At 31.9% G+C, this 12,261-nt stretch overlaps 1 non-coding gene across 1 annotated transcript; it reads left to right on the top strand.

Moving 5' to 3' along the window:
• Nucleotides 1-11,823: 11,823 nt before the first annotated feature.
• On the top strand, nucleotides 11,824-11,897 carry TRNAW-CCA (transfer RNA tryptophan (anticodon CCA)). The gene has a single exon. It is a non-coding gene; the product is annotated as a tRNA-Trp (tRNA).
• The last annotated feature ends 364 nt before the right edge of the window (nucleotides 11,898-12,261 follow it).

The raw sequence follows: 12,261 nt of genomic DNA, 5'->3' as shown, positions 1-12,261 counted from the left end.
ATAGCAAATCCTGTAGCTACTTGTACCAAAAAAACAAGTAAGCGTAATTCCTCCTAGACAATAAAATATGTTAACATGAGGAGGAACATATTTACTAGTTATATCATCTGCAATCGCCTGAATCTCGAGGCGTTCTTCGAACCAATCATAGACTTTATTGAGATAGGTAAACCAAGAGGACTCCCCCCCTGAGAACCGTATATGAGAATTTTCATCTCGTACAGCTCAAACAAAAACACCCAAATAATAGCTGAAACGGATATGGAATAGAAAGTTTGAAACTTCTTAATCTTTTCATTCAATTTTATCTGAAGACACAAAGAGTAAAAATCCGAAAGCTCTTTTTTGTAGTTGTAATTATAATGCCAAAAAATCAAGTCGCGCATTCGTCTTTATGTTGATCAGGCCTCTTGAATCTTCTATTTACCTACTTATTTCTTTTCTTTTTCTTTGCTTTGATTTGTTATTTATATGGAATGTGGCTTTATTCTTGTTTTCTTTATTTTTAATAGGAATTCTCTTGTTAAGACCCTATGAATCAATTGAAACTTCAGATTCATACCAGAACCGCGATGATTCAATAAAACCTTCAACTAAGTCCAAAGATTCTTTGAGTAAGAATTATTGATCATCACTTATTCAATGAATAGAATAGATATAATAAATAAAAATACAAGAAAAGAAAGGTTTGTCCTTGATCAAAATAAGCATAAACTAAATGAGAGTTTGAAAGAAGAAAAAATTTCTCGATTTATAATAAAAAACCTCTTTCTTGAAAATTTTTTTTTTTTGAGTCCGGCCGCGAGGTTTGAATATTAGTATGAATCATAGTTCGAATACTTCGTGATCCATTTCATATATTCCGTGCTCAGATACTAGAATGGCTATCCGACGGGATAAAACTATCTCGATCAAGAGGACAGACCCATTTTCTGTACTATCAATAGGATCAATTATAACAAGTCACACACTCATATTCCGGAAATACAGAAACAAAAAAATTTCGCGGTCGAACTACCAAATAGAATGGGCTAAAAAAAATCCGAGAACTAAAAGTTTCACTTTTTTGTAATGAAAAGCGAGGCTTCGTGGTTCTTGTGAATCTAATTCAGCGAAATTCCATCCAGTAAAACGGAAGAATTATAAATCTCCAAATAATAGATAAGAATATCGAAATTAAAGCATTGCGACACCACTCAAAGGAGTCGTTCCCCATCCAGGAGCTACTTTACCATATTCCGAATTCAATGGTTTCAAAAAATCCCCTACAACAGTTCGTCTTGGACCAGATCTAGAACTACCCTCAACGGTTTGTGTAGCCATAAATCTTATTTTGTATTCAGTGAGATCTGTTGACTTTGTATATCATTCCGCTGTAAATAAACGATCTTATCATAGATCCATTGTGATCTTGAAATTATATTTATATTTATATTATTTATATTTATATTTATATATATTATTTATATAATTATATAATAATGGAAACAGCAACTTTAGTCGCCATCTCTATATCTGGTTTACTTGTAAGTTTTACTGGGTACGGCCTTATATACTGCCTTTGGGCAACCCTCTCAACAATTAAGGGATCCATTCGAGGAACACGGGGACTAATTGAAGTAATGAGCCTCCCAATATAATATTGGGAGGCTCATTACTTCAATTGAGATAATGAAAAATCATTTCATTTTTTAGTTGGAACTTTAGGCGGTTCTCGAAAAAAGATAGCGAAAAAAATTATCCCTAGAGTAGATACTAAGAGGAATGTATAAACCAATGCTTCCCTAAATTCGATCGTGGTTTACAATTATAGCTTCCGTACCTATTTATTTAGAATCATCTCCCGAATAAAATAACGAAAGAACAAGAATCAAAGAAAAGGCAGCGATTTTAATCAAGATTTTTACAGCAGCCTATGTCAAATCACAAACAGAAAATAGAAGCGAAAAATAACAAAGCAATCTTGCATCAGACTACTTGTCTTCTTGTAGTTGGATCTCCAAGTTTTGGAATGCTCCAAATTCCACTTGAGCATCCAAATCTGGATCAATACCGGCAAAAACATCTCTGAACAGGGTTCTAGCACCATGCCAAATGTGTCCGAAGAAGAAAAGCAAAGCAAACGAAGCATGCCAAAAGTAAACCAACCCCTTGGACTGCTACGAAAAACACCATCGGATTTCAAAGTAGCACGATCTAATTCAAAAATTTCACCCAATTGAGCACGTCTAGCATATTTTTTCACAGTAGCAGGATCACTATAACTCACTCCATTGAGTTCGCCACCATAGAACTCAACAGTTACACCTACTTGTTCGACACTATACTTCGATTCTGCCCTTCTAAAAGGAACATCCGCTCTAACAATTCCGTCTCCGTCTACCAAAACAACCGGAAATGTTTCAAAAAAGTAGGCATACGACGTACCAAAAGTTCACGCCCTTCTTTATCTCTAAAGATAGGGTGTCCTAACCACCCAACGGCTATTCCATCCCCGTTGTCCATTGAACCCGCTCTGAATAATCCTCCTTTTGCGGATTATTGCCAATGTAATCATAAAAAGCTAATTTTTCAGGAATTTTAGACCAAGCTCCTGATAAACTTTGATTTTCGGCTAACCCAGCACTAACCCTTCGATATATTTCTTGCTGGAAGTATCCTTGATCCCATTGATAACGAGTAGGACCAAATAATCGATGGGGGTAGTTGCTGAACCATACCACATAGTTCCAGTAACAACAAAAGCTGCAAAAAGACAGCAGCTATACTACTGGAAAGGACGGTTTCAATATTTCCATACGTAATCCTTTGTATAAACGTTGGGGCGGACGGACACTAAGATGGAATAAGCCCGCTAATATGCCCAATGTCCCTGCTGCAATATGATGAGAGGCTATTCCTCCCGGAACAAAAGGATCAAAACCTTCCACGCCCCACGCTGGATTTACAGGTTGTACCTTTCCGTTAGTCCATAAGGGTCGGACACCCATATTCCAGGACCATACAATCCTGTTACATGAAATGCGCCAAAGCCAAAAGCAAGCCACTCCTGAGAGAAATAAATGAATTCAAAAATCTTGGGCAAATCCAAAGAGGGTTTTCCTGTGCGCTCATCACAAAAAATTTCTAGATCCCAATATACCCAATGCCAGATAGCTGCCAAGAAGCACAAGCCAGAAAACACAATATGTGCTCCGGCCACACCTTCGTAACTCCAAATACCCGGATTTGTTATAGTCCGCCCCGTAATACTCCAACCGCCCCATGAATTGGTTATTCCTAAACGAGTCATGAAGGGTATAACGAACATACCTTGTCTCCACATTGGATCAAGAACGGGATCGGAGGGATCAAAAACAGCTAATTCATATAGAGCCATTGAACCGGCCCAACCAGCAACCAGAGCTGTATGCATTATATGAACAGAAAGCAACGACCGGGATCATTCAATACGACAGTATGAACACGATACCAAGGCAAACCCATGGAAATACCCCTTTATCAAATCAACGAAAAATAGACACTATGTAACTTTATTGCATTGGAATACCTCCCCTTTTCGGTGGATTCTTTCGGAGAAAGGATTAATGTTTGTTCTATTCCATTAGTAATAAGGGAAGAATTCGGCTCAGAAGAACAAAGAGAAGCAGATCTATTCTATACTCGATAAGTATCATACGCAATGGGGGTTGATCCTATTTTTTATGAATGAATGCATCCCTATTTGTTCATCATTCAAAGGACCTATTCGTAAGAATTCTCTTTCATTCATTCCGCCTTTCTTTATTTTATGGCCTTAGTCTATCTATGTATAAAATATGATAAAGGCCCATATTATTAAGACCATTATTACATATTATTAAGATAAGACCATTATTACGTATTACATTACGTATTGACGCTTCCCACAATCAAAGTGAAATATAATATTACATATTATAATATTACATATTATTAAGATAAGACCATTATTACGTATTACATTACGTATTACGCTTCCACAATCAAAGTGAAATATAATATTACATATTATAATATTACATATTATTAAGATAAGACCATTATTACGTATTACATTACGTATTACGCTTCCACAATCAAGTGAATATAATATTACATATTATTAAGATAAGACCATTATTACGTATTACATTACGTATTACGCTTCCACAATCAAAGCGAAATATAATTTTACATTCTTTTTACTTTATGCCTGTTGGTATTCCAAAAGTTCCTTTTCAAGTTCCGGGAGATAACGATGCAAGCTGGGTTGACATATAGTGCGACTTGTCAAATATATTGGGTCATATGGGATTCCCCCGTTCTCTCGCCCGATCGAGATATCCCCTGTTTCGCCCCAAAAAGATTGATTGAATTATCAAAAATTTGTAGCGGGAAGTGTAATGAAGTGCAATTAGAGATCCATTTCATGGGGGTGTATCCAGATTAATATTTTCAATTAGAATGATTTATGGTTGGCTTGGTTGGACTGATAAAATGAAGTATCCAGGCTCCGTTAGAAAAAAACCCAATTGGTAATATATTTATGATTACCACCTATATCATAATCATAATTTTTCTTTTTTTTTTTAATTATAAATAAGAGCGATTTCAAACTGTTAATCAATCGAATAATATGGGAAATACGTTGAATATTTGGCGAAAAACATGAAAGAAAAAGGAATTAAATTAAAATAAAAAAAGGAAATGAAATCATAGCAAAAAGACGTGGTATTGGGTCATTTGTCCTATATGTGCAAATAAAAATCGGGCAGATCTTTACTCGGAGTAGAGCATAAACCTAAAAAAATTGAATAAAAAATTGACGAACCCCATTCAGGAACAAGAAAATGACATCGTGATTGGGATTGAATCGCAATGAAAAAAAAATGGATCAATGAAAAGTTTGTGCAATAAGTTTAGCGAATTTTTTCTATATTATAGGAAAACGGGCCAAAACTCATCTTTCTTTAATTTAATTTTAAATTTCATTTTATTTAAAAAATGTAAGAAAAAGCCCCTTCATTAGAAATTAGAAGTTAGAAAGGTCCGACTAGAAAAAACAAAGGATGGGCTGGAATCTACACATTGATTTTTTTTCGCAATTTTGTTGAACCGTATGCATCAAAAGGTGCCTGTACGGCTACTAAGGGATACAATTTATCCTAATCAACCGAATTTATCGAGAAAGATTGCTTTTTTTGGGCAAAGAGCTTGATATCCAGACCTCGAATCAACTTGCGGGTATTATGATCTATCTCAGTATAGAGAGTAATAGCCGAGACCTGTTTTTTTTTATAAACTCTCCTGGCGGAGGGATAGTATCTGGATTATCTCTTTTGATACTATGCAAGCAGTGGAACCAGATGTGCATACACTAGCCATGGGATTGACCGCTTCAATCGCAGCTTTTCTCTTGGTCGGAGGAGAAATTACCAAACGCAGAGCATTCCCTCACGCTCGGCGCCAATGAGTTTTTTTTTTTTATTATTGATGGAAAGAAAAAAGAAGACTATGCCTTCGCCATATGAAATATGAATTAGTAAGTAATAATAGCATGGCACTTTGAATTCGATAAGAAATTTTTTTTTTATTTCTTTTTTTTTTTTCAAAAAAAAATATTAGATTATGTATCGAAAGAGTAGTATGAGAGAAGGGGCATTTCCAATTTGATCTTAGCTATCGTGGGCCCATCTCAGGCGTCACAAACTTTTTTTCTTTTCCTACCAGAGGCTATTAACAATATTTATGTTATGAAAGAGTACGAAAAAAAAAAAGACTATTTTTTTTCTTTCTTTTTTTTTTTTCAAAAAAAAAAAGAAACTTTGGGATTGCTGAATCACAGACGAAATAAATATATAAAGCAACGGAGCCATCATAGTATTTTTAAACTTTTCCGAAAAAAAAAGAAAAAGAAGGATGGTAATTGGATTATTTATTAATCTGGGTCTAATAGACTCTATATTTTCTCTTTTTTTCGATGAAAGAAAAAAGAGAATTCCATTGTAAAGCCGTATGCAATTGTAAAGCCGTATGCAATGCGCAAAAAATGCCTGTACGGTTGTTCAATTCTATAGCTATTCTTCTCGCCTCATTATGTGAGTTAGAAGTATGTTATATCATCAGGGTAATGATCCATCAACCTATTAGTATGCTTAAGGATGATGGCTTCAAAGACTGGGTCATGGAAACAGACGAAGTAATGAAAATGCAAGAAGACATCATAGAGGCTTATGTACAAAGAACGGGCCAGCCCCGATGGGTTATAAACAAAGACATGGAAAGAGATAATTTTATGTCAGCAAAAGAAGCCAAAGATCATGGAATTGTGGATCATATAGTGCGTACAGAATCGAGACCTATAGTGAATGAAAAACCTATAGTGAATGAAAAACCTATAGTGAATGAAAAACCTATAGTGAATGAAAAACCTATAGTGAATAACAAACCTATAGTGAATGAAAAACCTATAGTGAATGAAAAACCTATAGTGAATGAAAAACCTATAGTGAATGAAAAACCTATAGTGAATAACAAACCTATAGTGAATAACAAACCTATAGTGAATAACAAACCTATAGTGAATAAAAAATGGAGACTAGTTAACGACAATGGCAATGGAAGACCACCATTTGACGACAATGGCAATGGAAGACCACCATTTGACGACAATGGCAATGGAAGACCACCATTTGACGACAATGGCAATGGAAGACCACCATTTGACGACAATGGCAATGGAAGACCACCATTTGACGACAATGGCAATGGAAGACCACCATTTGACGACAATGGCAATGGAAGACCACCATTTGACGACAATGGCAATGGAAGACCACCATTTGACGACAATGGCAATGGAAGACCACCATTTGACGACAATGGAACACCATTTAATTTTGATTTAGATTGATTTAATCCCTCTTATTCCTTTCCTTCTTTTTCTCTTTAATAGATTAATATTTTATTAATCTATTAAAGAGAAAAAGAAGTAATTCATAATCATCTGGTTAGGATCGATCTAAACCAGTCTATTATGTATATGATTGTATATGATTCAGCATGCCAACTATTAAACAACTTATTAGAAATGCAAGACAGCCAATTAGAAATGTCACGAAAGCCCCTGCTCTTCGGGGATGTCCTCAGCGCCGAGGAAGATGTACTAGGGTGTATGTGCGACTTGTTCAGATCATGGGCTGAGAAAAAGGAAACAATTTTTCAGTATCAACGATCAGTACCAGTGAATAGAATGGGGTTCTTCCGTTCACTATCTAAAAAAGATAGATCTACCATATCCTTCTATTGTGTATGAAATTTATGGTTTCCATTGGCGCAAATCCAATCTTGGAATTTTTTAAAAATTCCCCATTGGTAGCAAATGCTTATCCATTAAGCGGGGAAAATCCTATTTAAAAAGCAAAAAGATTATGCTTCGACTCTTGCAAAGAACGGACTAACAGGGTCAGCTACCCAATTAATCCTCCTAATTACATACCGTTACTGTATAAGATAGATCTCGTTGTGAAAGATCTATTACTGAAAAATTTATGAGTAGAGCCGAAGAGTGTGAACTGTACAAGTTACCAATTAAATGTTAAATGAAGGAATGAGCTCCGGTGTATAGAGGGGACCTCACCGTTTAAGAAGTAACCATAGAAACGATGGAACCCACTATTTATTTATCCATTTCTATTTACTCCTTTATTTTAGTTAATATGCTTTTTTTGATACCTAGTATCAATACAATTTCTTATTTCAAGGCGAAATGAAATGCCTAGAAAAAAGGAAAAATCGTGGGCGGGACGGTTATAGTAGCAAAAGCCATTGGAATTTTTATTTTATACATTGGAAGAATCCGTTTTGTTATTAATAGACTAGAAAAGAATAACTGAAAGAAAGAATTAGTTATTCATCAAAATTTCTTTTATTCAATGACCAGAATGAAAGAGGGATATATAGCTCGGAGACAAAGAGTAAGAGCTTTGGTTTCGGCTGATCGGGATAGAGATAGGAAAAAAAGATATTTTCGTCGTTTGTGGATCACTCGAATAAATGCAGGAATTCGAGGAATGGGGGTATCCTATAATTATAGTAGATTAATAAAAAATCGGTACAAGAAACAGTTGCTTCTTAATCGTAAAATACTTGCACAAATAGCTATCTCAAATAGGAATTGTCTTTATATGATTTCCAACGAGATTATAAAATAAGGAGATCGGAAGGAATCCACCGAAATGCTTTAAATGAAATGGGGTTCCCTCGAGAATGAACTCGAGGGAGGTAGAGTAGAAATTAATATGATAAAAAAATTCTGATAAGGTCATCAAAACAAGAAAACAAGATGAGCGAAGACGCTCAATAAAAAAAAAAAAAATTTATTTTTCTTCCCCAACCCGATTCGATTCTTTTATTTATTTCTTTTTTCTTACGACACGACAATTTTGATTATCAGATTTTTTGAATAAAGCATCAGTCTACGTTTGATAATTTTGAGTCAATTGAAGGGTAAGCCTATTTATTTCTGGTTCTAAGAGCAGTAGTTCTAGCGGTCGACTCTCTTCTTTCAAATCGTTTCTCATTTCTGGTTCTAGTTCTAGCGGTCGACTCCCTTCTTTCAAATCGTTTCTCATTATTAATAAAGGGTAACGAAGATAAAATACGAGCTTGTTTTATAGCAATAGTAATTAATCGTTGTTGTTTTAAAGTCAATCTATTTACTCGCCTAGATAAGATTTTTCCTTGTTCACTAATAAATCGACTAATTAAACTCATGTTTCTATAATCAATTCGATCCCCCGATTGGATCGGGGGCAAACGCCTACGAAAAGATCGCTTGTATTTATCCATCATTTCTTTATTCCTTATTTCTAAAAATAATCCTATCCTATCCTTTTCTAAAATCCTATTTTGATCGGATCAAATTCAAATTATAGAATTAATAGAATAAATACGATTTGCTTTGTTTTTTTTATTATTGTATTATTTATTTATTATTTATTTCTTATTTATTTGTTTATTTTATTAGTTTATTTTAATTATTTATTTATTATTTATTTGTTTATTTTATTAGTTTATTTTATTATTATATTATTTATAGATATTTATTTAAATATAATTTCATATTTTAATATATTTAATATATAAATATAATTTCATATTTTAATATATTTAATATATAAATATAATTTCATATTTTAATATATTTAATATATAAATATAATTTCATATTTTAATATATTTAATATATAAATATAATTTCATATTTTAATATATTTAATATATAAAATATAAATATAATTTAATATTTTAATATATTTAATATATAAATATAATTTAAATAAATATCTATAACTGTGATAATACATAAATAATAAATAAATATAATTTATAAATATATATAAATAATTTCATATTTTAATATATTTAATATATAAAATATAAATATAATTTAATATTTTAATATATTTAATATATAAATATAATTTAAATAAATATCTATAACTGTGATAATACATAAATAATAAATAAATATAATTTATAAATATATATAGAACCGACACGAAAATAATAAATAATTAATAAAATAAGAAATAAATAATGAAATATAGTAATAAATACAAAATATAGTAATAACTAAAAAATATAGTAATGAATAAATCATACAATATAATAAATAATACAATATTAACAATATTAAAATTAACAACAATATTAAAATTAACAATATTAAAATAATCATTATGCACGAATAGAAAATAAAAAAAAAAATAGTTAGTGATATTAAAAATCTAATTCCTAATCAATGAAAATCCAACTCCTAATCATTCGAAGACTGTAAACTAAAAATCATTCGAAGACGGTAAACTAAAAAAATAAATAATTGACTCGAGAATAAAGAAAAAAATTATTAAAAAAATAAGAACTAAATAAAAAATAGAATAAAAAAAAATAAAAGAATATTGATACAATCATATACCAGGTTAAAAAGGTTAAAAATTTATTAACGTGCATATCGAATAATTTAAAACTAAAAACTTCACTTTAAAAAGAAAGCGTGGAATAGACAAGGAAATACAAATATAGACTAATATATAAATAAAATATTTGTTATATATTAGTTATATATTATATCTAACTAATTATATACTTAATATTACTTAATATATTATATAATATATATTATTATACCTGAATACCTAATGTCCTATTTTCTCATACTAAATACCTAATGTTACCTAAATACCTAATGTCCTATTTTCTCATATTCTCGGGAAGGGTTGACATACGAGTACTTGATTCGATTTATTTCTTTATCTCCCCGTGAATTGTATGTTTGTAACAATAGGAACAGAATTTCTTCAATTCCAATCGACTAGGCGTATTGTGTCGATTTTTTTGAGTAATATACCTGGAAATGCCCGTTGATTCCTTATTAACGACGTTTCGAACACAACTGGTACATTCCAAAATAATCGTTACTCGGACATCTTTACTCTTGGCCATGAACCCCCTTTGAGTTTTTAATTCACCCAACTCTTCTATTTTCCGATCAAAAGTGAAGAAGAAAGGAATGAAAATAAATAAATAAAAGTTGCTAACTCAAAACCAAATCCTGAAAGATTTCGTTGCAATCAATTGCAATCAATATAGTAAATCAATATGTATTATACTAATAGTAAATAAGTAATACAATGATTTCTAACTCGATTTAGAATCACAGTACGGTATTTTCTTTAAGTATCTTGTAGGATACTGTTGTTCCAGCCACATTTCTCTTTTCGCTCTACTAGTAATTTAATTGGAGCTTGAACCCAAGTTTTGTTGAGGTTCAATCCACTTTTTTCGTTCTACCTTCCTTATTTATTTTATATAATTCTTATATAATTAGAATTCTAAAAAAACTAAATAGAATTATTTCTTATATAATTAGAATTCATTTCCATTTCTTATATAATTATAATTCTAAAAACAACTAAAGTCAAGGGGGGGCGAGAGATTAGTCACAGATATTTGATTGTATATCGATCTAATCTTTTTCACCCCGTCCCGCGACAATAACTAGAATTAAAAAAAAGGGAATGTTAACGCATCCGGGAAGAAACGATTGATCTCTATCAATAAACCCGCTAAAGAACCGAACCAGAGAGTACTTAGTACCGGTGCTACGGAAAGATATGTTTTTAGATCTCGCATTTAAAATCCTCCTTCTTTATCGTATTACATACATTATGGTAATACATATATAATCACATGTATGTGTGGTTAAAGACCACTTGTATTTGTATATTTGTACCCGGAATTCCTAATTCAAAATTAAAATTTAAATGTACAATGATTCGATAGATAAGATTTTCCTTTTCTTAAAACAGCAAAATAGGTCCCTTTCTGCCTGAGAATTCCCGCCAAAAAGATTCATTTATTATTCATTATATGGTTGTTATATGATATGAGACCAAAAAGAGGAAATGGAAAGATAATTTTTGTATATCAATAGATGAAATAAGGGTGTGGAAAACAAGACAGGGATTCTCTACAATAACATCGTAGGCCAATTGAAAGGGATGTAGCGCAGCTTGGTAGCGCGTTTGTTTTGGGTACAAAATGTCACGGGTTCAAATCCTGTCATCCCTACCTATTACTTCTCCTTTGAGCAGTAAGGAGGGAGCCATTTTAGTTTTAGATTGATTAAAATTAAGCATACATAATCTATCATTTTCTCATATTATATATGATATATGATAGTATAGGTGTGCACGATGTATTGGGGTTATAAAATAAAAGAATCCTCTTTTTTACAGTCTTATTTATTATGATAAGAAAGCGCTCTTAGTTCAGTTCGGTAGAACGTGGGTCTCCAAAACCCAATGTCGTAGGTTCAAATCCTACAGAGCGTGATTCCGCTCTTGTTAAGTCGAAAATTACACCGAACTGAAAAAAAAAAAAAAAAAAAAAATATTGAACAGCAATTCGAATTTGACCTCCTTGAATTAAATTAATTAAATTAAAATTAAAGGGGTCAGTCAAAAAAAGAGATGTTAATTAATCAAAGGTCCAACTGATCACCACGTATGTATTGTAAATATGCGGTTACGAATAATCCAGCCAAAGTAATAGGAATTAGACCTAAGACGATTCCAAATAGAAAAACTTCAATCATTTCAATTTATTTGAAAGGAGAAAAAGAAAGGTAATATCTATCCCTAAATATTAATCTCTATTGCCCATGAATATCAATAACTAATAATTGATAATTAACAC

This window comes from Durio zibethinus, unplaced genomic scaffold (genome assembly GCF_047325235.1).
Source record: "Durio zibethinus cultivar Kanyao isolate XHJ-2024 unplaced genomic scaffold, ASM4732523v1 HiC_scaffold_2, whole genome shotgun sequence".
In the NCBI taxonomy this organism is placed as follows: domain Eukaryota; kingdom Viridiplantae; phylum Streptophyta; class Magnoliopsida; order Malvales; family Malvaceae; genus Durio; species Durio zibethinus.
Note: the sequence above shows the minus strand (reverse complement) of the source record. Positions and strands in the feature narration are given on the sequence as shown.